Below are 25,207 nucleotides of genomic sequence, written 5' to 3' on the forward strand. Positions count from 1 at the left end.
CTGAGAAATGGAAAGGCGAACGAATGAACCAGGGCATGGAAAGGCGAACGAGTGGACCAGGGAATGGAAAGTCGAACGAGTGGACTAAGGAATGGAAAGGCGAACGAGTGTACTCTGGATTGAAAATACGAACGAATGGATTGGGAAGTGGAAGCCGAACAAGTGGATTGGGGAATGTAAAGGCGAACGAGTGATTTGGAGAATGCGAAGAAAAACGAGTGGATTGAAGGGTGAAAAGCCGAACGAGTGGATTGAAGGGTGAAAAGCCGAACGAGTGGATTGGGGAATGGGAAGATAAATGAGTGGAGTGGGCGATGGGAAGCCGAACGAGTCGATTGGAGAATGGAAAGCCGAACGAGTGTATTGGGAAGTGGAAAAGGCGAACGAGTGGTTCGGGGAATGGAAAAGGGAATGAGCGGATTGGGAAGTAGAAAGGCGAAGAGGCAGATAGGAAATGTAAAGACGAGCCAGTGGACTGGGGAGTAAAAATTCAAACGAGTAGATTGGGGAGTGGAATAACGAACGAGTGGGTTGGGTAGTGGAAAGTAGAAAGAGTGAACTGGAGAAAAGAAAGGCAAAAGAGTACTTTGGAGCGGCAAGTGTCTTGGGGATTGAGTGGAATGGAAATTAAGTGAAACGGCTAAGGAGTGAAACTGAGAATAAATTAAAGGATGCTTAAACGGATTGGGGATCAAATGGAGCTAATGGATTATGGGAGAATGAAATGGTAAGATACTGGATTAGGGGAGAGAGTAGAATGGCTAGAAAATACATTATGGACTTAAATGATGAAAGAGAATTAGGGAGTTTGTGGAATAAGGAGAGAGTGAATTAATAAGAGAGTGGGAAAGAGAAAATGTGAATTGTAGTTTATTAGGGAGCGAGTAGATTGAAGTTAGTGAACTAGGCAAAAAGTGGAATGGAATTAGTCGATTAGGATGCGAGTAGATTAGGGCTAGTGAATTAGGAAGTTAGTTGACTAGGTTAGTGGATTAGGCAGCGAGTGGGTAGGGTTTGTGGATTACGCATTGGTGAAGATATACCTTAGAGCAAACGGATTAGCATTATTGCTTTAGGGAGTGAGCGGATGCGATATAGTAGATTAGGGACGAAATGGATTGGAGTTAGTGCATTAGGGAGCGAGTTTATTGGAATTAGTGGATTAGGGAGCGAGTAGATTGAAGTTAATGGATTAGGGAATGAGTGGATTGAAATTATTGGATTAGGGAGCGAGTGGACTGAATTCAGTGGCTAAGGGGGCGAGTAGATTGAAGTTAGTGGATTAGAGAAGGAATGAATTCGAGTTAGTGGATTAGGGAGCGAATGTATTATAGTAGAGTAGAGAGCGAGTAAATTGGATTTCGTTGATTAAGGAGCGAGTGGATTGGAATTAGTGTACTAGGGAGCGAGTGGACTGGAGTTAGTGATTTATGGAGCGAATGTATTGAATAGAGTGGATTAAAGTCAGTGAATTAGGAAGTGAGTAGATTGAGTTGTGGTTTAGGGAGCGAGTGGATTGGAGTTATTGGATTACAGAGCGATTGGATTGGAGTCAGTAGATTAGGGAGTTAGTGGATTACGGAGCGTGTGGTTTCGAGTTAGTAGTTTAGGAAGCGAATGTATTGTAGATAGTGGATTGGAGTCAGTGGTTTAGGGAGCAAGTGGATTGGAGTTATTGGATTACGGAGCGAGTTGATTGGAGTTAGTGGATTACGGAGCGAGTGGATTGGAGTTAGTGGATTACGGAGCGAGTGGATTGGAGTTAGTGGATTACGGAGCGAGTGGATTGGAGTTAGTGGATTACGGAGCTAATGTATTGGAGATAGTGGATTGGGGTCAGTGGATTAGGGAGCGATGGATTGGAGTTAGTGCATTAAGTAACAAGTGATTTGTATTTAGTTGATTATAAAGTTTGCATTGCGGTTAATGAACTGAATAAGTGAAACAGAGAGTGGAACGGACAGCAAAGAGAGGATGGCTTTGGAACTATTTAAACCGTGAGCGAGTGGATTAGGAACGGGTGTAATGACTAGAGGATAAACGGGAAGAAATTAATAGAGAGTGAATGGATCAGGAAGAAAGAGGATCGGATACAGACAGTCGTTTGGGAAGAGAGAGTACTTCGAGGACAAAGTGGAAAGGGAAGAGGTTGGATTAAAAATGCATTAAGAAATAAGTAAAGTAGCAGCTGAGTGATTGATGGAATATACGATGGTGACTGAACAGGGGAGTGACATAGTGCGTGAGTTAATTTTATTAGTGATAGCGTGTGGTTGAGTGACGGAGTGGGTGGTTGAATGAGTAACAGAGTGTGTGATTTGAGTGAAAAACAGAGTGTGTGATTGAGAGTGTGCGTGAGTACGTAGATGCGTGTGTTGCTACATGAATTTGAAACTAAGACTGTAAGTAAGTGGGAGAGTGTGGCAGAAAATAATGAAGTAAACGTGGTGAGTGATTTAGTGATTAAAAGCAAGTCGATGAGTGATGTTAGTAAGTCAGTTTGACAGACAGTAATGTAAATTGTTCAGTAATCTTTATGAACTCAAGCACTTATTCGTGAATAACGAAGTGATAAAAGGAGAATGTTAGAGACGTTTTAGAATGATGGCGGAGTAACTAAAAATACCGTAAATATACCTTGTTCCTTACAAACCTTAATAAAGGTGATATTCTGATCTTGATATCTTCGGTGCATAGTCAACAAATACAGGGACATCATTTTATTTTTACTAACATTTTTAATATTAACTTGGCTATACCTCTGGACCAACGCCGTTTGCTACCCCTCTTCCACGACCGGAGTTCGATGATACTGGCGTAATATACAAACAAATCACTGTACTAGGTATAGGAGGGAAGAAAAGTAATTCATCCATTTACGTAAACTAGGAAATATTTCGCTTTTGAGTTCGATCATTTTCATGTCCATGTGGACGTATTCATTATGCAGTGTATATTATACTGTCTACAGCACATTAGCGTACAATATAGAGAATGAAGTTAAATTGAAAAATAATCATAATATGAACATTTAAACACATTTTTTTTTAAATGGTGGCCGTTCATTTCGATACAGGCTTCAGTTCTAATGTGCATATTATCGCACTATAGACTATTGTACCTAATCCCAATTACCAGTTTCGTCCTTCGTACTAGTAACTCATGTTGAAATAATTCTGTACCTACTCTATAAAAGAGTACCTTACGTACTGTAAATTCAATCTTCACTTCTGCCCGATCCGAAAAGATAAAATTACTCAGACATACTATCTAATGTCCGTTCAAGTGGTTATGTCGTAGGGTCGTAGAAAGGGAGGAAATAACGTGATAGTTAATTACTTAACGAGGCCCTTTTATTTATGTTATTTTAAACAGTCAAATAATATTACGTAGACGTCCAATTCCTAACAGAAATTAATGTTCTCAGAAAAGAGCTAAGACAGCCCAGCCACTAGCTGGCGAATAAAAGCTGGTGGGGGAAACCAATATATGACGTAGGCAAATGGACGACAGTACCTGTGCGAAAATAATTCAATATTGAAAGCTCTTTCGTCACTGGAAAACGCGAACATATTTTTGGAACGTACTGTTTACTATAACTGTAAGGCTACTATGACTGTATATGCGGTCTTGGATCTGTGTGGAGGACGGTTGAACTTCATTAGTAGAAGGGGTGGGAGTGAAGTACATTAAAAAACTCAGGTACAATAAGAATTGAAGTAAAAATAAAATGATGTCCCTGTATAAAAATTGCGACTGGAAATCTAACAGTCCAATTGACAAAACAATCAAAACATGTATTATTCACTCAATCGTTAAGTCATTCAGTCGTCATTGACTCAAACAAGTGGGACGGAGTCAAATTCGAGCAATTGACTTTAAAAACAGAAGTTAAGGTATCGTATTTTGGCGTTCTAGCACGGGACGAGTTCAACAGATTCCGTCATGCAGGACACGCCATACAAGCGTCTTGTTTCAGACGTCGTGAAGTGTCCCAGCTCTGCCAACGTTCCAAATCCCCATTAATCTTGTTCTTGCTTTGAGTGCAGTTGTCACTAAACCACTTCGCGCAATTCTCTGATGTATAAATGATGCGGCAATTTCCACGCCGTTCCGAGCGCTAGAACGTTCATTTTAATTTGTGGCATAGCTCATACGGTCTGCGTGTCTTAAACAAGTGGGATATTTCACCTTCTGTAGCCTACTTTATTGAATTCATAATGTATCGCACTCAGAAATACCGGTACCTCACTTTTATCATACGTGGGAGTAATTTTATTCTTGGGACGTATTCTTCAAACAATAAGGCTTTCTCATCCAAAATCATCTCTAATTTGTGGGATATTTTTCTCAATCAAAACTGCCTCATTCCGTAGGATATGTTTTACAACCAACATTTTCTCAAATTCATGTGACTTATGTATTAGAATAAATATATATATATATATAAATAAATAAATAAATAAATGAATGAATGATAGAATGAATGAATGAATGAATAAATAAAGTAATTAATTAAATAAATAAATAAATAAATAAAATAAATAAATAAATAAGTAAATAAATAAGTAAATAACTAAATAAGTAAATAAATAAATAAAATAAATAAATAAATAAATAAATAAATAAATGAATAAGTAAATAACTAAATAACTAAATAAGTAAATCAGTAAATACATAAATAAATAAGTAAATAAATAAATAAGTAAATAAATAAATAAATAAGTAAATAAATAAATAAGTAAATAAATAAATAAGTAAATAAATAAATAAGTAAATAAATAAGTAAGTAAATAAATAAATAAATAAATAAATAAATGAATAAATAAATAATTTCTCAACCAAAAATACCTCAAATTTTGTTTGCTATCTTCCTCAATCAATTCGTTTACTAATGTTTTGGATATCTTTTTCAATCAGTATTCTTATTCGTGGTATATCTTCCTAAATCAAGATGTCTCTAATTCGTGGGATATCTAGGTAAATAGTCTCTAATTCGTGAGATATCAGTGTCAATATTGTCTCCAATTCGTGAGATATTTTTCTAAATAAATATTATCTTTAATTCATGTTTTTCTTTTCTAATTTGTGGCAATTCTTTCTCAATCAATATTGCCTACAATTCATAGAATATCATTATTTCCTCTAAATCGTGGTCTTGCCTCTAAATCGTGGTCTATCTTTATAAATCAATAATGGCTGTAACTCAGGGTATACCTTTCTAGATCAAAATCTCTATGCATGGTTTATCGTTCTAAATCAATACTGTCTCTAATTCGTGGCGTTACTTTCTGAATCAATATAACCTCCAATTATTAGAATGTTATTATGGATCAAGATTGTCTCTAATTCGTGATTTAACTTTCTAAATCAATACTGTCTCTAACTCATCGTATATCTTTCTAGATCAATACTCTCTAATATATGGTTTATAGTTATAAATCAATACTGTCTCTAATTCGTGGCATATCTTTCTAAATGAGTACTGTCTGTGATTCATGAGATGTTTTTTGAGCCAAAATTTCCTCCAATTCGTGAGATACTTTATACAATCAATATTGTCTCCAGTTAATATAACCAATATTGTTTATAATTCATAGGATGTTACTTAACCAGTATTGTCTCTAATTTGTATCTTATCAGTAGGGCTGAAGAAAAGTACTGATATCAGGGTAGTAAATAATTTCTATATTGTTTACAAAATACGTCTTGTTGAAGGTGTCTCTACTGTCTGTAAGGAGCAGATAAAGTGAACATTCGACACTCCTCAATAGTAGATCTGCTTGAGTGACGTGAGGTTGTATCAGAATGCCGACACAAAAATCAAACAAAGAACAGATGATAAGACGACTGAATTCAGAACATGGAGAAAATGTGTTTGACTTCATTGATAATAATGATATTTTCTGTAACTGTAATATTTGTTCCGAGTTAATTAATTTGAAACACAAGTAATCCTATAAATGTAAATTCTATTCTTACGGAGCGGACTATAAACTTGGTCAAAATGAAAGTAGCCGGTCTCTTGAGCAACGAATCTAAGTCCCTTCGGGTGAGCGCGTAGTTCACACCGTAAACCTCCGTGCGCCGCTTTAGTTAACTCCATAATACAAGGCGCTGATTTGGACTACCTCCAGCATGTTTTGAATCTCAGTTGAGAATTTTTTTTGTTTTGTCCTTTTTTTTTTTTATTTTTTACAACTCCTTTTAGTGTAATATAATCAAATAATTTTGCTTATGTTACTTACAGATAATTACAAAATTGGTGAAAATTTGTGGTTATAATTCCAGGATATCAGGATATATTTTGTTATCAGAATTATGGTTTTCTTCTTGTTTGCAATTACTACGTTTAGGCCCTGACGATCACAGATTCACATTAGTATAATAATCACATTCCCTGTAGCACAACTTGATAATTAATTACAGCCAATATTTAACCGTCAACATATTTACTGAATGTTCCTTAGGCAATAGAGTACAAAGCGGCAGGGATTAATAAAATGATTAACACAGCATTTTAATATGAAAGTCCCTAATTGTCGTCTTCAGTGTTACTTCCATCTAGCGTCAAAAGTTTCTATTAACACGTAAAAAATAATAGAGCGAAAAATATTCTGAGAATTAAAAAAATGATGAAGACCTGTTATATTTTCACTGATCATTTAAAAGGCAACAAAAAAAAGTTTCGTAACTCCACGAAGATTTGAACTTCCAATGTCACTAACTCTCTACCAACTACGCTAAGAGTTTTACTGCAGTCAGAATGGCATTGTAACGAGCAATGGTCATACTTCACTTGAGAACCTGTTATACAGTAGTCTATATAGTGTTTGTGTTACAATATTCACTGTTTACACACTCTCAACAATATGTCTGTTTTAAATCTCGTATATATAAATTACTTTCTCGGAAGAGTTTAGTGATTAATAGTTGTGTTCCCCATTATAACTACTAGAAGAATATACGCAATCTTTTGAACAAAGCCTGGCTGTCCCGAGCGCTCACGGAAATACTCGATTCGAACTTAGTCTCTCAGACGCCGGCCACTTTCATTTCGACCAAGTGTATAAACAGCCGCTACCGTAACTAGTCGAGCGTGCGCACAAGCAGTTTGTAAACACAGAGCTCTAAGTACGATGCAATCTAGCCTATAACCGATACTGGCCTGTTTTTTTCATCTTGCTCTTCACTTTGATATCTTGTCACTCATACGTCTCAATACCCAATAGTCTTAGCATAAATTGGATTCAGACTTCAGACACAAATAATTTTTTTCCGGCTTAACCGTTATTTAAATACGAAAATGGTATTTTAATTACTACCTAAAGATTATGTTCTTAAAATGAATGCAGTTACTTCACCCTGTATCCGCTTAACATCAGCTAAGTACCAGATCTCATCATAACAATTTACTCATTATGCCCTACCACAAGACATCTTTATATTCATCTTATACAGTTTCAGTTGCTAGAAATTGGAACTCGCTTCCGAGTGATGTAAGGGGTTGTTGGGCAATAACTTATTTAGGTCAAAATGACATAAATTTTTACTCAACAGATTAATTACCGATTAATATTTGTTACTTATAATGAAACTAAGATCTGTCCATTCTTATTATTACCATTAATTTCTCTTAATAGAATACAAAACCTCTAATAGCAAAATTTCATTACATTAATATTCTCATTACATCAATATATTTTAGATTTATAATTTTTCTCCCTATAACATAGTTCTAGTAAACTTATATTAAATTAATTCTCATTATTTTACTAGCTATCTCAACTTAATTATAATTGATTGAATTAACTTAGCTCATTAATTAAGTTATTACTTTTTCTTATAGGTTTATCTAAATTTAAATAAACATGTACTAATCGTTAAAACTTAACTGAAGAATATTGCTGGAGAATCTTTTAAGTGTAGTGTAAATATTCGTAATTTGAATATTGATTAAGGGTGGTTGAGTGGAAGAGAAGGCCTTATGGCCGTAACTCTGCCAGCGAAAATAAAACATTCTATTCTGTTCTATGTTGACAAGTTGCGAAAGGTCGCAATTCGAAAAAAATGTTTAAGGCATGAAAAGCAATTTAAAATCGGTCAGATTTAGATCTCAGAACTTTTAAAGATTTAATGTGTAGTATGGAAAAATAAACTGTATATTTAAGTCCCTAATTGGATCCCTTTGAATGGAGTCGCCTGCGAAGTTGCAGACGCTTTATTATTTATTCACTACCGGTTCTTTAATGTAATTAAAATCGGTTTTGAATCTCGGTAATAAAATGTTAAGTAAACGTCTAATCCGGTTAACAAGTTCGCCGTCTTCTTTTCCTTCGCGAGTTAAACGCCCCCCCCCCGCACCCGCCCTATCGAGCGAGTAAGAAGCGAAGGGGGGAACAGGACGATGCTTCGAATTTTAATGGCAGTTCACATTCCCACTGTGAAGGTTATAAAGGCAAGCCATAGGAGTTACAGCTCGTAGCCACGGTAAACAGAGGGTTTAGGACACATGCAGTGAAAAGATTGAAAATCAAGTCAACACCCTTTGCAAGGTAGTAGATTTACACTTCAAGCTATTTTTATCCTTTTTCTTATTTTCTGCGGTTACTGTATTAATGCCATTCCCGCCTTATCAATGAACGAGTTAAAGAAAGTTTTGGTTAAGTAGAATAAGTATAATGCGCGTCATTTACAAACTGCGGTAGATATTCAAAATCTTTGAAATGATTATGATTAGGCTACCTAAAGACTGAAGTTAAAGACACATTGGGTATATAGTACACCGAACAAGGTAATTCAACGGATAGAGATATAAACAAACAGATCGTCGCTGCGTGTTCGTGGAGTACAGTCAACTCCAGACATTCTGAAGCTATACTAGTAAACACATGTTTGAGCCTTGATGTTCATTTTCGTCGCGATCTTTGCAGTGAATAATAACGTGCATTCGTAAGTTACGGAACTCGGGCATAGGCCTATGTGGATGTCACTTGAACGGATTTTATATTGCAAGAATTTCTTTCAATAGCATATGGCGTTATTGGTGTATGATGTAGAAAAAGATATTCATATTGTCTGATATTTTTTCGTGTTTCATTAGGATATTGCATATGTCGCTCATCACTGAAAGCTCGAGATAATATCTTCATAATTTTCAGATTTTGATGATACTGGTTCTTTTGGATTACGTTCAATACACTTTCTGTGCCTTTTGGTATTACAGTGTCTTTTAGTGCACTGTTTTTGCCACTTTTACGTTTATTTTACACAATTTATATGTAATGTTTTCTACATTGACAGTGAAAATATTATTTCAAATATCCTCAGCTATGCCCTGCAATATTACACGCTTGAGCATCTTACCTAAGGCATTTTACCTCTGCAATGAACCTTCAATCAGTCACAAAGAGGTAGATATTTAAATAATACGACTAGTATGAGCAGTGACCGATAAGACTACTCACATGACTACGTCTTGGGTTTTTACTTTCTAGAATCTAGAGGAAGAGGGTAGAGGATGCTTAACTATTTTGTATGCGAACGTAGGCCTACTTGTATCTGCGCTGTAACGTCACATATACTTCGAATGAGGTAACTTCATTCCAGTTCATAGATAGCTGAAATACAGAGCCTAATTATGATGCTGATGGTGGTGACGTTTTTTAATTAGGGTATTTAACGACGTTGTTTCTCACATTATTATTCATAGACTACGTGAAAGCTTTTGACACTGTGGATAGAAGGATTCTTTTTTCAATATTCTTAAAAGTAAAGGAATGCTTAATCATTTCATAAAGGTAAATAGAAGTCTATATAAAGGGTAAAAGATATTTATTTCTGGAGAAGAAAATGAAAAGGAATTGGTAGACCAGAGATTGAGACAAGCCTGCAGTTTATCTCTTATCATTCTTAATTTAAATATTGACGAAGCTCTAAGAGAGCGGGAACCTAAATTAAGTGATTATGGTTTTGAAATGAGGGAGGAAAAAATTAATATCTACAAATTCTACCAAAAGTTTAAGAACACCCTTCACAAGTGATGTTTCACTCCTGCTCTATACTCATGTGAAACTTCCTGACCTTTATAAAAAGAAAAATGAAGTTTCTTTTTACTGGAGACCCAATCTCTCTATGTTTCAAACTGTGAATTATATAATAATTGTCCTGTTATGAAAATTTATTGAAAAATTACATATTTTATAGATAAAATTAATTACTCCAGAATGAATGTACTTAGATCAATGAATTTTGGGATAGAGTTAGATAATCTCTCAAGTTATTCTTCCACATTTCAATAACCTACCATTTTACGTCCATACTCACTGAATTTCGACTCGTTTTCACTTTTTTTCAAGGAAGAAATCTAACCTTTCCACACTTAAGACAAACTCCACAACTTCCCACTAAAAATGGAGGGAATAAGCTAATTGACCAGTATTACCAACTACCAATATTATGATGTCAGTGGCAGTGGAGGTCCCTGATCAATTTGCTACGATTTTCAAAGTCTAGAGAAATTTAGAAAATGACAATTTTTCCTAAATGAAAGAAAGAAAATTTTTTTAACAAAAAGTAATTATTGCACAAGAAGCCTTTCAGATACGTCTAACTCTGTCCTAAAACTCATTGATCTAAATGCATTTATTATGGGGTAATTAATTTTTTCCTACAAAATAGTAATTTTTCAACAAGTTTTCCTAACATAAAAATTGTTATATAATCCACAGTTTGAAAGACAGAGAGATTGGGTTTGCAGTAAAAAAAAAAAAAACTTCATTTTTCACAGGCATTTGGCACCTATATAAAGATCAGGAAGTTTCACATAAGTATAAGGACAAGAGTGAAACATCACTTTTGAAGGGGTGTCAGACTTTCGGTAGAACTTGTATACTGTATGCTGATGATAAAGAATTGTAGTCAATGATGAGAATTCCTTACAGAAAGCAAAATAGGCCTACGAACTGCAAAAGATCATGGAAACGTAAAATCTCAAAATATGAAATGGCTTTCAAAGGAACATATCATGTACGATCCAAGATAGTTATCAATAACACTATTACTGAACAGATTCGCAGCTTTACCTTTCCGGGATGCGAAGATCTTATCATGGAGAAATTGACATCAATGAGAAAAGAGTCAGATTTAAATAAGTGAATGACACAATTAGAAGAATTCTGTCAAGGAAAGTAAGAAAAGAAACTGTGATGAAACTATATAAGGTAATGTCATGTATGGAAGTGAAACGTGGACTATGACGAAGAGAGATTTATACCGTATAGATTGCAAGCCGCAGAAATGAGGTTCTTTAGAACAACGGGGGGTATACTTTGATGGATAGGAAGAGGAACACATATATAAAGAAAGAACTTTGTGTTGATTGATCAGATAATATAGAAGAATATAGAAATTCTTGGGTAAGTCATATTCAGCGTATGAATGTGATCGTATTTCGAAATATTATATATATACCAAGGGGACGGCGGAGTTTGGGCCGTCCAAGGAAAAGATGAAGGGACCACATATCTGAGGCGTAATAAGCGAAAGCCTAAATACTTGAAGATAATAATAATAATAATAATAATAATAATAATAATAATAATAATAATAATAATAATAATAATAAGAAGAAGAAGAAGAAGAAGAAGAAGAAAAAAAAGAACGACGCTGTGCCAAATACTAGGTTATTTAGCGTCGATGGAATTGGTGAGATATAATTTGGCAAAATGAGGCCGAGGTTTCGCCGTAGATTACCTGACATTCGCCTTAAGGTTGGGAAAATTTCGGAAAAACTCAACAAGGCAATCAGTCCAAGTGGGAATCGAACCCACTCCCGAACACAGCTCCAGATCAGTATATAAGCACCTCTGTCGACTGAACTACGCCGGTGGCTATGGTGGTGCTGACAGACAGAGGAAATGAAGTATTCAAAAGAAGCTTTCCTGAAGTTCTTATATATACAGAGTGTTCCAAAATGATTGTAAAAACTTCGTGGGATTTTAGGGAATGGTATTTGAAGTGATTAGAAATAAGGGAATACATGTCCGCTGAAGCCTTATTTCAGAACTACATTTCTGTTGATGTGCTAACCTCTACAGGTATGCAATTCGCTTGAAATTAAAGACCCTTTTGGTGTCTAGGAAATTTACATTATTTTGTTGTAGATAAATCATGAAAAAAATGGTATTTGACGACATGAAGCCGAAGATTCGCCATATATTATCTAACATTTGCCGTACGGTTGGGGAAAATTGATTTTAGATTTATTTTAGTGAAGGAAAGGAAGGCCATTATACATTGCACAGTCAACTGCTCTAATACACATATGAAATGCTTTTTGATAAAAAAGAAAACATGCTTCACAGTCTTCTCTTGTAGATGGCATTTTAATATAACTTTGTCATAATTCTAATATTGTCTGAGGTTGCATCCATTCTCCTGTGATATGTATTTGTTAGTGTGTATTTCTTATAGTTTTGTTGGCTCATACTGATGTTGATAAGTCTGTGTACCATAAATCGAAATGTTACGTGTTTGTGTTGTGCGGGGTGATTAAAGGTGTTGTATATGTGTGGTAACGTGGTAGTGGGTTTCCTGCATATTTTAAACTTGTGTTTAGTGTCTATTTTTGTTATTGTGATGTCTTGGTTGTGTTATTATTATTCGATTATATTGATCCAGCAATGATCCTATTCTTTATTCGTAACCTTAATTTTAGGCATTTTTATATAAGTCATTTTCTCCAGCAGTGATCCTAATCTTTGTTCGAAGCATTAATTTTAGGAATTTTTATAAAAGTCATTTTCTCCAGCAGTGATCCTATTCTTTGTTCGAAGCATTAATTTTAGGCATTTTTATAAAGTCATTTTTTTCCAGCAGTGATCTTATTCTTTGTTCGAAGCCTTAATTTTAGGCACTTTTATATGTCATTTTCTCCAGCAGTGATCCTATTATTTGTTTGAAGTATTAATTTTAAGCATTTTTATAAAAGTCATTTTCTCCAGCAGTGAACTTATTCTTTGTTCGAAGCATTAATTTTAAGCATTTTTATAAAAGTTATTTTCTCCACTAAATCAAATTAATTTCTCTGCCGAACATTGAAAAGCCCTGAACCGTGTTCTTCATTCGCCTGTATATAAATGTTTTCTGCATTTAAAGTAAAATAATAAAGACAACTGGTAAGCATACGCTTCAACCGATAAATACCCTCATGCATTTTCAGTTTCTCTAGAGCAGATGGAATATCTATTTCCTCTTCAAGTTGTACGTTTAAATCAATGGGGAGCGTTTTAAAGCCTCAGAATCGTAGTCCACAGTCTGCATTAATAAGTTTACTCTCGGAGAGGCAGTGGGATTATTAAGGATGTGGCATTTTTCCCTCCAATTTCTATAATTGAATTTGTTCCCAAATGGAAGTTGAAATGGCAGATGCAATCTGGAGATACTCGTATAAAACTACATTAGATCTGACAGAATAATCTTTCAATTCCATACGCCACTTTGTTCAGGAAGATGTCAGCTTTATATTTTGCAGTTGCGAGATTAAAGTATATTGAACATTTTAAGTATAACATAGGAGTAGAATGCGATAATAAACTTATTTTCTACTAAATTATAAAATTATTGTTAAATTATCTGTGAAAGATAAAAATGTAACAGGTTCCAGAATAAACCTATATAGTAACAGAATAAATTCCTAATATTTTTCGCAATTAGCAAAGTTACAATTAAATTAATCTTATACTATTTAACACAATTATATTGCTATTATTATTATTATTATTATTATTATTATTATTATTACTTACTGGCTTTTAAGGAACCCGGGGGTTCATTGCCGCCCTCACATAAGCCCGCCATTGGTCCATATCCTGAGCAAGATTAATCCATTCTCTATCATCATATCCCACCTCCCCCAAATCCATTTTAATATTATCTTCCCATCTACGTCTCGGCCTCCCTAAATGTCTTTTTCCCTCCGGCCTCCCAACTAACACTCTATATGCATTTCTGGATTCGCCCATACGTGCTACAGGCACTGTCCATCTCAAACGTCTGGATTTATATCAGGTGAAGAATACAATGCGTGCAGTTCTATATTGTGTAACTTTCTTCATTTTCCTGTAACTTCATCCCTCTTAGCCTCAAATATTTTCCTAAGCACCTTATTCTCAAACACCCTTAACCTCTGTTCCTCTCTCAAAGTGAGAGTCTAAGTTTCACAACCATAAAGAACAACCGGTAATATAACAGTTTTATAAATTCTAACTTTCAGATTTTTTGACAGCAGAGTGGATGATAAAAGCTTCTCAACCGAATAATAAGACATTTCCCATATTTATTCTGCGTTTAATTTCCTCCCGAGTATCATTTATATTTGTTACTGTTGCTCCAAGGTATTTTAACTTCTCCACCTCTTCAAAAGATAAATTTCCAATTTTTATATTTCCATTTCGTGCAATAGGCCTATTCCCGTCACCAGACATAATCATATACTTTGTCTTTTCGGGATTTACTTCCAAACCTATCTCTTTACTTGCTTCTAGTAAAATTGCCGTGTTTTCCCTAATCGTTTGTGGATTTTCTCCTAACATATTCACGTCATCGGCATAGACAAGCAGCTGATGTAGCCCGTTCAATTCTAAGTCCTCTCTGTTATCCAGGACTTTCCTAATGACATAGTCTAGAGCAAAGTTAAAAAGTAAAGGTGATAGTGCATCTCCTTGCTTTAGCCCACAGTGAATTGGAAACGCATCTGACAGAAATTGACCTATACGAACTCTGCTGTACGTTTCACTAAGACAAATTTTAATTAATCGAACTAGTTTCTTGGGAATACCAAATTCAATAAGAATATCATATAAAACTTCTCTCTTAACTGAGTCATATGCCTTTTTGAAATCTATGAATAACTGATGCACTGTACCCTTATACTCCCATTTTTTCTCCATTATCTGTCGAATACAAAATATCTGGTCAATAGTCGATCTATTACGCCTAAAACCACACTAATGATCCCCAATAATTTCATCTACATATGGATTTAATCTTCTCAAAATAATACTGGACAAAATTTTGTACGACGTCAACAAAAGTGATATTCGTCGAAAATTACTACAATTAGTTTTGTCCCCCTTCTTAAAGATAGGTACGATTATGGACTCCTTCCATTGTTCTGGTACAATTTCCTTTTCCCAAATAGCAAGTACAAGCTTATAAATTTCGTTAGATAATGCGCTTCCACCCTCTTGTATTAATTCTGCTGGAATTTGATCGATACCTGGAGACTTATAATTTTTCAGATTTTCTATCACAATTTCGACTTCAGAAAGTGTAAGTTCGGGTATAAATGGCTCAGCAGTTTGTATTTCAATTTTGTCCCGATCATTTCTATTTGGCCTATGTATATTTAGGAGTTGTCCAAAATAGTTTTTCCATCTGTTCAGGATTGAATGAGCGTCTGCAAGCAAGTCACCATTCTCATCCTTGATCACGTTTACCCTTGCCTGATATCCATTCTTGAATTCTTTTATGCCCTTATATAAATCTCTAATGTTTTTATTTTTACTATTTGAGCCGTTCAGAGCAGAAGTGGTGTTAGTAAAAAATGGGTAATGAGGGTTAAAGTAAACATTCTGTATAATACAGCGCAAAGTATCAATTAATATTCAATTTATTTAAACTATTAGTAGTCGTTGGATAGCACGAAGGACATATTAACTGCTGCTTTGCGCTGTTTTGTTTTACAGAATTTTTACTTTAAACCTCATTATCCAAATCTGACTTACACCACTTTTGCTCTGAACGGCTCATTTGTTTCTACCTCATTCAGTTTTTCCTTAAAGTAATCTCTCTTTTTATTCCTAAGCGTGCGATTTGCTTCCCGTCTTTTATTGAAATAATTATCTCTCTATTCGCCTCAACTGAATCCTGTAAGAATTTGAATTTTGCCTGTTTCCTTCTTTCTACTACCATGCAACAATCTTCATCGAACCACGGTTTATTATTATTATTATTATTATTATTATTATTATTATTATATACGCACTAAATCATAAACTGTACCTTTAGTTAGCAAATCGTCGTTGTTCCTGCAATAACTCCTATGTGTAAAATATAGATTTTTTTCAGTAGGAAAAAAAACACATTTATTCGTCCTATGGATAATGTACATAGGAGACTGTGAATTCTTACATCTTCAAAACGAAGAAATATAATTACATATAGGAGATTTTATTATTTGCTGTACTACTATTTAAGTTATTTAGCCTAATAGAGCAAAAATCTGAAAATCGATAAATATGTCACATAGGAGTTATTGCAGGAACAACGACGAAATATTCTATATTACGTTTATTAAAATAAATTCAGCAATAGAAGAACCAACGTTTGAAATGTAACGAAAGAAAAACTAACGAAGTTTATTAAGAAAATGTACAAAATGTTATAAATCCTATACTTCTACATCACTACAAGCCCCAAAATGGACACTTGACAATATTTAAATTTCACACCTCAGATAATTACAGTTCTTTAGGTGCAAGAAGAAATGATTGTAATTTCAAATAAGAGACATGTAACAATGATATAAAAAATATACAGAAGCACAGAATTGGATTAGTTGGAGCTATAAAGGAATTATTTATTTTTGCAACTTTTCAGAAGGGAGAATAGTATATTGTACATTAAAGGAAAAAAAAAACGCTTGATTTATCACGAGTGCTACAAATGTACCGAGGGAAGAATTGGACGGAGTTACGCAATAATAGACCAAGCACCAAAAACCTGTTTCGAGATATTGGCCATTGAAATAAATCTGTTTTTTTTTTATAAAACATTTTTATGCAAGAAGTATTATAACATTCATACTATTACAAAAAATAGCACAAATAATACTAATAATAATACCGATATTTAATAAGAGACCAGCAGTTGAATTAATATTTCAAAGCAAAATAAATAAACGAATTTTATGCAGTAAACGAATTTTTGCTTTAAATTGCAGCAGAATTCAGATATCGCATTCTTGATTTTTTCCCGAGTTAAATTAACCTGCTATGAACAGATATGTGCAAATATCTCTTTTTTCAAATTGTCGATTGGTCTATTATTGCGTAACTCCGTCCAATTGTGTTTCAATCCAGTGGTGTACATACTATTTTTTTCTATGGCTTAGAGTAAAATGTACTATTTTATTTATGAAATTCTTTTTATGGAAGTTCGCTGCAATTATTTTATTGAGTGCATATGCACATATGCAAAGGAAATATCATAGCAACGATTGATATGTTTCAATGTTAATATTGGTATTTCTCCCCCTACGGAAGAAATGTTATATTTCCCTCCCGATTTTAGTAACCTTGAAACCGACATTTATTCCCGGTCGTGAATAAAGTATTGTTCAAAATGGGGTTGTATTTATATTACAAGTAGATGTGCTATTAGCGTTATGACATGTTTTGGTCAATAGAGAAGTAATTTAAAGTTTATATCTTTCAGAAAATAAATGTTTCAAAGATATTCATCATCATCATCCTCCTCCTCAGCTGCACGGTTTAAACCTATTGGCCTTTTCCGATATCAGGAAGTTTAAAACAGTCTTACCATCTTCATGGGAAACACATTTTCAAAATATCAATATTTGTAATTTATCTGAGTAAAATTAATAACGACCACCTTCAATCAACAAGAAGCTTCTCCAATGAAATTAGTGAAAGTTTACAACACCTGGAGGTAAACGCTGACAATCCCACCAATGTCAGAAAGTTAAGAAAACTTTGCGAGAACAACAGTACGAGAAGCGGAAGTAGATTCCTCACAAGGGTCAGGGAGTGTCTTCTTTCTCTGAATGGACTAAATGCAACTCTTGGATTTCTACCATGAAAGGTCTTTCTTGCTCGCAGTGGACAAATACAATAAAAATGAATGTCAACTTAATGGCTGTGAGAAGTGTTCCGGGCAGAAGCCAAGTAAATCATTGTCGCATGTGCAATGATATTGAAACCCTACCACATGTGTTTGGTTTCTGTAGAAAGGAAGAACTTCTTATAATAAATAGCCACAATAAAGTAAGAAGCTCAGTTGCCAACTGCTTCAGAAAGTTCAACAAGTACGAAGTGCATGAAGAGATTCATTGTATTTCAAACAAAGGTTGAACTAAGAGAGGAGACATAGTTGTGATCGACAGACAGGGAAATAAGAGATACATAATTAACCTAATGGTACGCTTTGAAGGAGGAGGCACTGAAGTACAAGATGTAAATCTGGAGAATAAACATCATTACGATCCCTGCTGTGCATACTTTCCACACAAATACAACATCAAGAACTGGGTTGCTTTTTGATGCAAGAGGAACAATTACAAGATTTTCAATTGATCTTTTCAACCGTTTCGGCCTGCACAGTTAACATCTCGAGGACGTCGGGCTACAAATCTTAAGAGATTCTTTAGCTATACTACACAATCTTCTTAAAAATTAAAATGTAATAACCTCTTGAAAGTGATAGCGGTCCACTCAAAATTAAATTACATAAACAAAACAAAAACCGTTATCATACTAATGAATTAAAATTATTAGCATACAGAAATTAAAATATTATCTTGCGTGGATTGATCAGTAGGCTTTATCTTCATAGTAACCCTTAGAAAAGGTAGCTATAACTTTTTGTTCTCTATCTGTCTGTCTGTCTGTCTGTCTGTCTGTCTGTCTGTCTGTCTGTCTATCTATCTATCTATCTATTGCTTTTTTTGTGTTCAGGTTTATAGTGTACCCTAATACTTTATTTAGACGTTAATCATTCTTCCATTCTATTAATATGATCCTTCCACCATCTCTTATGTTCTTCTATTTATTCTGTTATATTAAATGAAGTTATTTTTATTATTTCAGTATTATTCACCTGATCCATTAATGTACAAGCCATTGTAGGTTTTAAGAATTCCAACTCCGCTATTTCTAGTTTCTTCCTATCATGTGTTCTTAGATCAATAAATATTTACACTTTTATTAATTAAATTTGCTCTTTCAGCCCTACAATAGGTTTTCAAACCACGAGAAACATTACATTTGGTGTTGTACAATGTTTAGGCCTATTTGTTGTGCGTTCATGCAACAAAAATAGTTTTTCAGAAAGAATGATCAAATATCACCTAATTATTTTATCCATCCATCCATCCATTTGTTGCAAGCAAAAATTACATACATTAACAAAGATTTAACAAGACTGTAATACTCGTATATGAATATTCTTCAAAATTCAAAATTGCTTACCAATCTCAAATTAAAATACATATTACAAATTGTTGTATATATAAAATTATATCTGGTTTACACCCGAAAAAGCAAGATGCTCGAGGTAAGGTGTGACCAATAATGAAAGTGAATAGAAGAAAAAATAATAACAATCATAACTGAGATAAAACTGTTAACTGTAATTACATATGAAACTAAAAAGAAAAAAAAACAAATTTTACATATACATAAACATAGGCCTATTACGTTAAGAATACGAGGTGTTGAAATATTCGAAAATGGACACCTTGTTCCTACTTATGAAGTTCCAAAATAAATATGCCATCTAAAAACTTCAGTTAATTTTGCAGTGTTTGAATTCTGATGTGCACACCGAGTCTACCCCTTTTAACGAGGTTACATGGTTTATACCTAAGGAAGCGGATCGATGGAGTATTGCGTCGACCTTTCCAATAAAAAAAATAATGGTATTATAAATTATTTGATGAATCTAAATAAATAATCACGTTTATTTAATATCAGCATGAATAATGTATCAAGGGATACTAAAAGAATTGGATATTGTAAACAAATAATAATATGAAATAAATTTGTACTATAGTGCTACGTGAAAAATACCGGTAACAAAATGAATTATTTAAATTGTATCGAAAGAGAATATAAATATACATACTCAAGAATCAGGTGAGAATATGCCCGTTTTAAAATTTAAAAATAGTTACCGAAAGAGTCCGAAAACATTTTGGACGAAACTCACCTGTTCCACGAAGGCAGATGAAACTATGGATGAGGAGACGAAGAGGCTTTTTAGAAGTTCTCGGTCCAAAGAAAACTCTTCCCGAGGACCGCAGAACTCGTTGACTCAGCCCCAGATAGATAATCCTATAAAATATGGAAAATTAGGAGTCATGTCAATTATCGCGTTGGTGGTGAGGAGTAGGGTACTGGAAATTTAAATCACATTGGCCATGCTATAAAACCTCATCGCTGCTACTGAAAAATCTGAATCCACGATATTTAAAATAACAAAAACCTAAATTATCAAATATTCGTGATAGAAAACTGATATCTTCAGGAAAACGAGCTCTAATATAATACTTAAGTCCTTGAATAAGACTTGTCCCGCGCATTGGCCTAAGGCATCCTGCCTAGGACTCGCGTTACGAAATGCGCACTAGTTCGAATCCTCGTGGGGGAAGAAATTTTCTAATGGAATTTCTGCCAGTGTATGGAACCGATGCCCACCCAACATCGTGATGCATTTGGGGAGCTATGATAGCTAGCGAAATCCGATTACGAAAGCCAGCTAAAAAAGGCTTGGGGATTATCGTGCTGACCACACTGTACCTCCAGTCTGGTTGGTTGATCTTCCACCTCTGCTTCGGCATGTGAAGTGAGGCCAGCAACCAGTAGTGTCACGGATTATTATTATTATTATTATTATTATTATTATTATTATTAATACTATACTATACATTAGTGATATCGAAACTCGAATATCATCTGTAGTTTGGAACTCTATTACTAGTTCTGATTCGGCAACTGGAAAATATTCAAAGGAAATTTATTTCATTATGTTCGTACCGATTCCTGCCTAATAACTCTGAGTATAACTATGATAAAAAATGCGAGCACTTTAAATGGCGAAGCCTGTATGCCAGACGTCATGATCTCGATTACTTATTCTTATGTAAGGTCCTTAAAGGTGACATTAATTGTCAATCTTTCTTAAACAGTGTCAGCCTTCGTATTCCTATGAAGGACATGAGACATCACAAACTCTTCTATATTGGAAATTCTAAATCTTCCTCGCCGGTCTCCAGATGTACTAAACATGCTAACTTACATGTAGGCGATTTCGATCCATTCAATGTATAGAAGTATTAGAATATGGCAATGTCTTTGCTAATATTATTTGCATAATCCTTATACACAAATTGGTAGTACGAATCAACTCCTTTCCCTAATAATTTATAGTTTTAATTCTTGTAAATTAATTATTGTAATCTATGTCCTTTATTTTGTTGTTAACTCAAGTATTTAATTTGTACCATAGTTGTTCATTTTAATGTATTAATTGTATCACTGTGCTGGACTTTTATTGGCCAATGGCTGTTGTCAAATAAATAAATAATTAAATAAATAAAAATTATTATTATTATTATTATTATTATTATTATTATTACTGAATTCGACTTAAACGGTATGTGTCTGATTCAGGAAACTATTCAAAATTATTATGCCGTAAATAAAGGTCCCAACTTTTAAAAGAGCGTGTTACCGAACAAGAAACTAGAGAACATCTCTAAACCAATTACTTTTTCTTTTAGTTTTAATTTATTGCTATGATTTGGAAAACAGTAGTATCCCTATTGAAACAGAATAAAATACCATATTTAAATTGACAGCCCTAAATAATCTTACGTGCGAGTGAAAGTGAAGAGTCCACTGCAAGAATGATGGATGTCACTTTCTTGTCGAAAATGAACCAAGACTGTCAATGCATAGTTTAAGACATATAGAATGTACATAGAGAGTTATATGGCATTAACACTGATAGTCATTGTCCAGTAATGATCGAAAAATCACGGTTAAGCTTTGAGCGCTAAGCATTTCAAACTTGCAATTGGTTCTCATGCAAAATGTATTCCAAATGACATCCATCATTCTTGCAGTGGACTCTTCAAGTGTTAGAACAGTGATCGACAATCTAGTACATTTAGAACTCGTAGAATGCGACTTCACAACCTCCACCTTCCTGTATCAGCAGTAGGGCTGGGGACAGAGCGGTTCGGTTCGGAGCAGTTACTGTGACGTCATTACTCGGTTGAACCGAGTACAGTACCGAGTATAAATTTGTGGCGGCAGATTTAAAATGTAGATAGACTGAGTCAATTTTAGAACGTACTTTGAAAGTGAAACCAAGCGTATTTTAAAATCGTTGTAGTAAAGCGTTTTCGCTTTGCCAATTGACGAGAAAAAAGTGCTTCTCTTCATTGCAAAGTGGCAGTTGCAAATTTCATTTACGTGATTACAATTATTTACGGAGTTATCTTGTATGAAAGGCCTATTTAACTTTCAGTGTTGTTACATATGACAGACGAAATAAAATTGATAAAATAATTTATAATACTAACAGCTAATAAATTAACGTGTGAGGTAAATGTTAAACGTTGCAGCTAAGTAAAAAAGAAGATAGAAAGAAACGGGCTCCATGAAGCACTGCATAAAACACTTAAAAATAACAAACAGAATTATTTACTATTACGGCAAGTGGATAAAATAATCAATAAAACGTGGAATCTTAAACTGAAGAACATAACGTTTATTTATTTTATAACATTACTAGCCTTCAATACAACCATATTCTCTTTGTTGAAGAGTAATATTATTGATAAATTAAAGTAATTAGGTAACATAATTCGTAGAAATAAATACAAATAAAATGATGACTGATGAGGTAATACAAATCCAATAAACACAAATAGAAGAAAATATAATGCACTTCCTTTTTTAACATATTTTAATATTAATCACTCTAATATAATAATAATAATAATATTGTTATTATTATTGTTATTATTATTATTATTATTATTATTATTATTATTATTATGTACAGTAATATGGTCAGACTGTCAGTGTTCATTAGGCCCACTTGACAGGTCATATAATAGGATGAACTCCTCTTCAATACTAGAGGCCTTTCAGCCCGCCTTGGGGATAAGGAAATAATTTGTCCTGCAGCAGAAAATATTTAAATGCAACAGTAACAACGTTGTTGCCTGCTAGAATTAAATAAAACACGTGAACTCTGTTTGAACGTTTGAACTTATCGGTAACGGCTACGGTTAACCGAGTAACTTCGGTGCTCCGCTGCTAAGCACATAAACCGATAGAACCGAGTATAACTCAACAGTTCTACTCGCTCCGTCCCCAGCTCTAATCAGCAGGGTTTGTTGACACGCTTCAAATGTATAACCCGGCAAGAGGAACTTTCGACTTGGCCTTGTAGGTCAGGATACTGTAGTCCAGACCATTCCAAGTGGGCAGCCACCAGGATGCCCCTTGGCTGCCCTGGGTTTACATGAGCCGTGCCAAGCCCTGGAGAGAGATAGCGAGTGAGTGGGAAAGAGACGGAATACCGATCGCTGAGAGGAAGGCCAGGCCTCCTGGAATATTGTAATATCTATCTTTGAAAATTGTGTGACACTGAAGCCTTATCAGTTCTCTTTGGAATTTGACTGGAGCCTGCTCAACATTTACAGAAAAGGGTGTCATAAAAATGTTCACCAAACTCCTGCACGCGACGAGAGATTGTTTTGTGGAGAGAGACTAATTTACTCGAATAACGTCACCAGGAGTCCCGCGCCGTGGCGTCGTGGTCTAAGGCATTCTGCCTAGGATTCGCGTTACGGAATGCGCGCTGGTTCGAATCCTCATGGGGAAAGAAATTTTCTCATGAAATTTCGGCCAGTGTAAGGGACCGGTGCCCACCCAGCATCGTAATGCACTTGGGAAGCTACGATAGGTAGCGAAATCCGGTTGCGAATGCCAGCTATAACGGCTGGGGGGATCATTGTGCTAACCACACGATACCTCCATTCTGGTTGGATGATCGTCCACTCTGCTTCAGCATGTGGGCTTGAGGCCAGCAGCCGGCTGGTCGGTTTAGGCCCTTCACGGGCTGTAGCGCCCTGGATTATTAACCAGGAAAGGACATAATATCTCTGAAGTTGAAGTCATGCACTCACTCCTTAACAAACATTTCATCCGTAAAAGGCCGGCTACTTTTGGTGATATTTAGGGCAACAATATATCTTGCTCACTCAATATGCTGCGAAAGAAAGGGAAAAATAAATTTATAATGACATTGGCACTATACAAAAAATACATACATAGTTACACGGACAGAAAATCCTTTAACAGTTTAACAAACGTTTTTATAATAATTCTCATATATTTTTTTTTATTTTAGTAGGTTATTTTACGACGCTTTATCAACATCTTTGGTTATTTAGCGTCTGAATGAGATGAAGGTGATAATGCCGGTGAAATGAGTCTGGGATCCAGCACCGAAAGTTACCCAGCATTTGCTCATATTGGGTTGAGGGAAAACCCCAGAAAAAACCTCAACCAGGCAACTTTCCCCCTACCGGGAGTCGAACCCGGGCCACCTGGTTTCGCGGCCAGACGCGTTGACCGTTACTCCACAGGTGTGGACCTCATACATTGTTGACAACTGTTCAAAATAAACTTACTATAACCATTAATTTAATTATATTGCCTTTATAGTACATGATTAGTTGAAATGGCATTTACCTCGTAAAAATACTGCAATTCGACCTTTATTTTCGTTACTATTGTGTTCCTCTCTTCGCCGATAATAATAATGAGCGTGGGTATCAGAATGTTTAACTTCAAAGTTCTTGCCCGTACATTGATACGGCATATTAAACAATGAACATTGTATTTCAGTATTATTTGTATTTCTCCTGGTAATAATGAACAGTTTGACTCGTAGACATTTTGTTTTTGCAGCATTAACTTCCCATGATTGTACGAGAAGATTCGAAGAGAACGGCAGTTACGTAGACTTTCGGCTCCCCCCTACTACCATTAATGTACAACACAATGTCAATACGGCGGCTGCTGTCGTCTGCGATAAAACGAACTTTTCTGTTGATTTTCGAGTTCGTCATTTTTTTCCGGTAATTATATGCTTATTTAAGTTGTGTTAACTCTCGCTAGTGGTTTTATATTTTATTTTATCCGTCTTGGTATTTATTTTACTATTGTAAATATTTTTGTTTTATCACTGTTATTATTATTATTATTATTATTATTATTATTAATGAATTATTTTGTATCACAATCTTTGTATCATTTCTGTCACGATTATTCTATTATTATTATTATTATTATTATTATTATTATTATTATTATTGTTATTT

The 25,207-nt window shown here is 34.6% G+C and overlaps 1 protein-coding gene across 3 annotated transcripts in view; it reads right to left on the reverse strand.

The window, feature by feature from the left end:
* Nucleotides 1–25,207, reverse strand: part of LOC138696564 (A-type potassium channel modulatory protein KCNIP1-like) — a 728,319-nt gene that overhangs the window by 589,406 nt on the left and 113,706 nt on the right. For 2 of the 3 annotated variants that reach the window (XM_069821688.1, XM_069821685.1), the window contains exon 2: nt 20,011–20,135. The exons of the other annotated variant lie outside the window; for it this stretch is intronic. The gene's annotated coding sequence lies outside the window, so the exon portion shown is untranslated. The remainder of the gene's footprint in view (nt 1–20,010; nt 20,136–25,207) is intronic. 3 annotated transcript variants of the gene reach the window in all.

Source organism: Periplaneta americana, chromosome 3, assembly GCF_040183065.1.
Source record: "Periplaneta americana isolate PAMFEO1 chromosome 3, P.americana_PAMFEO1_priV1, whole genome shotgun sequence".
In the NCBI taxonomy this organism is placed as follows: Eukaryota; Metazoa; Arthropoda; class Insecta; order Blattodea; family Blattidae; genus Periplaneta; species Periplaneta americana.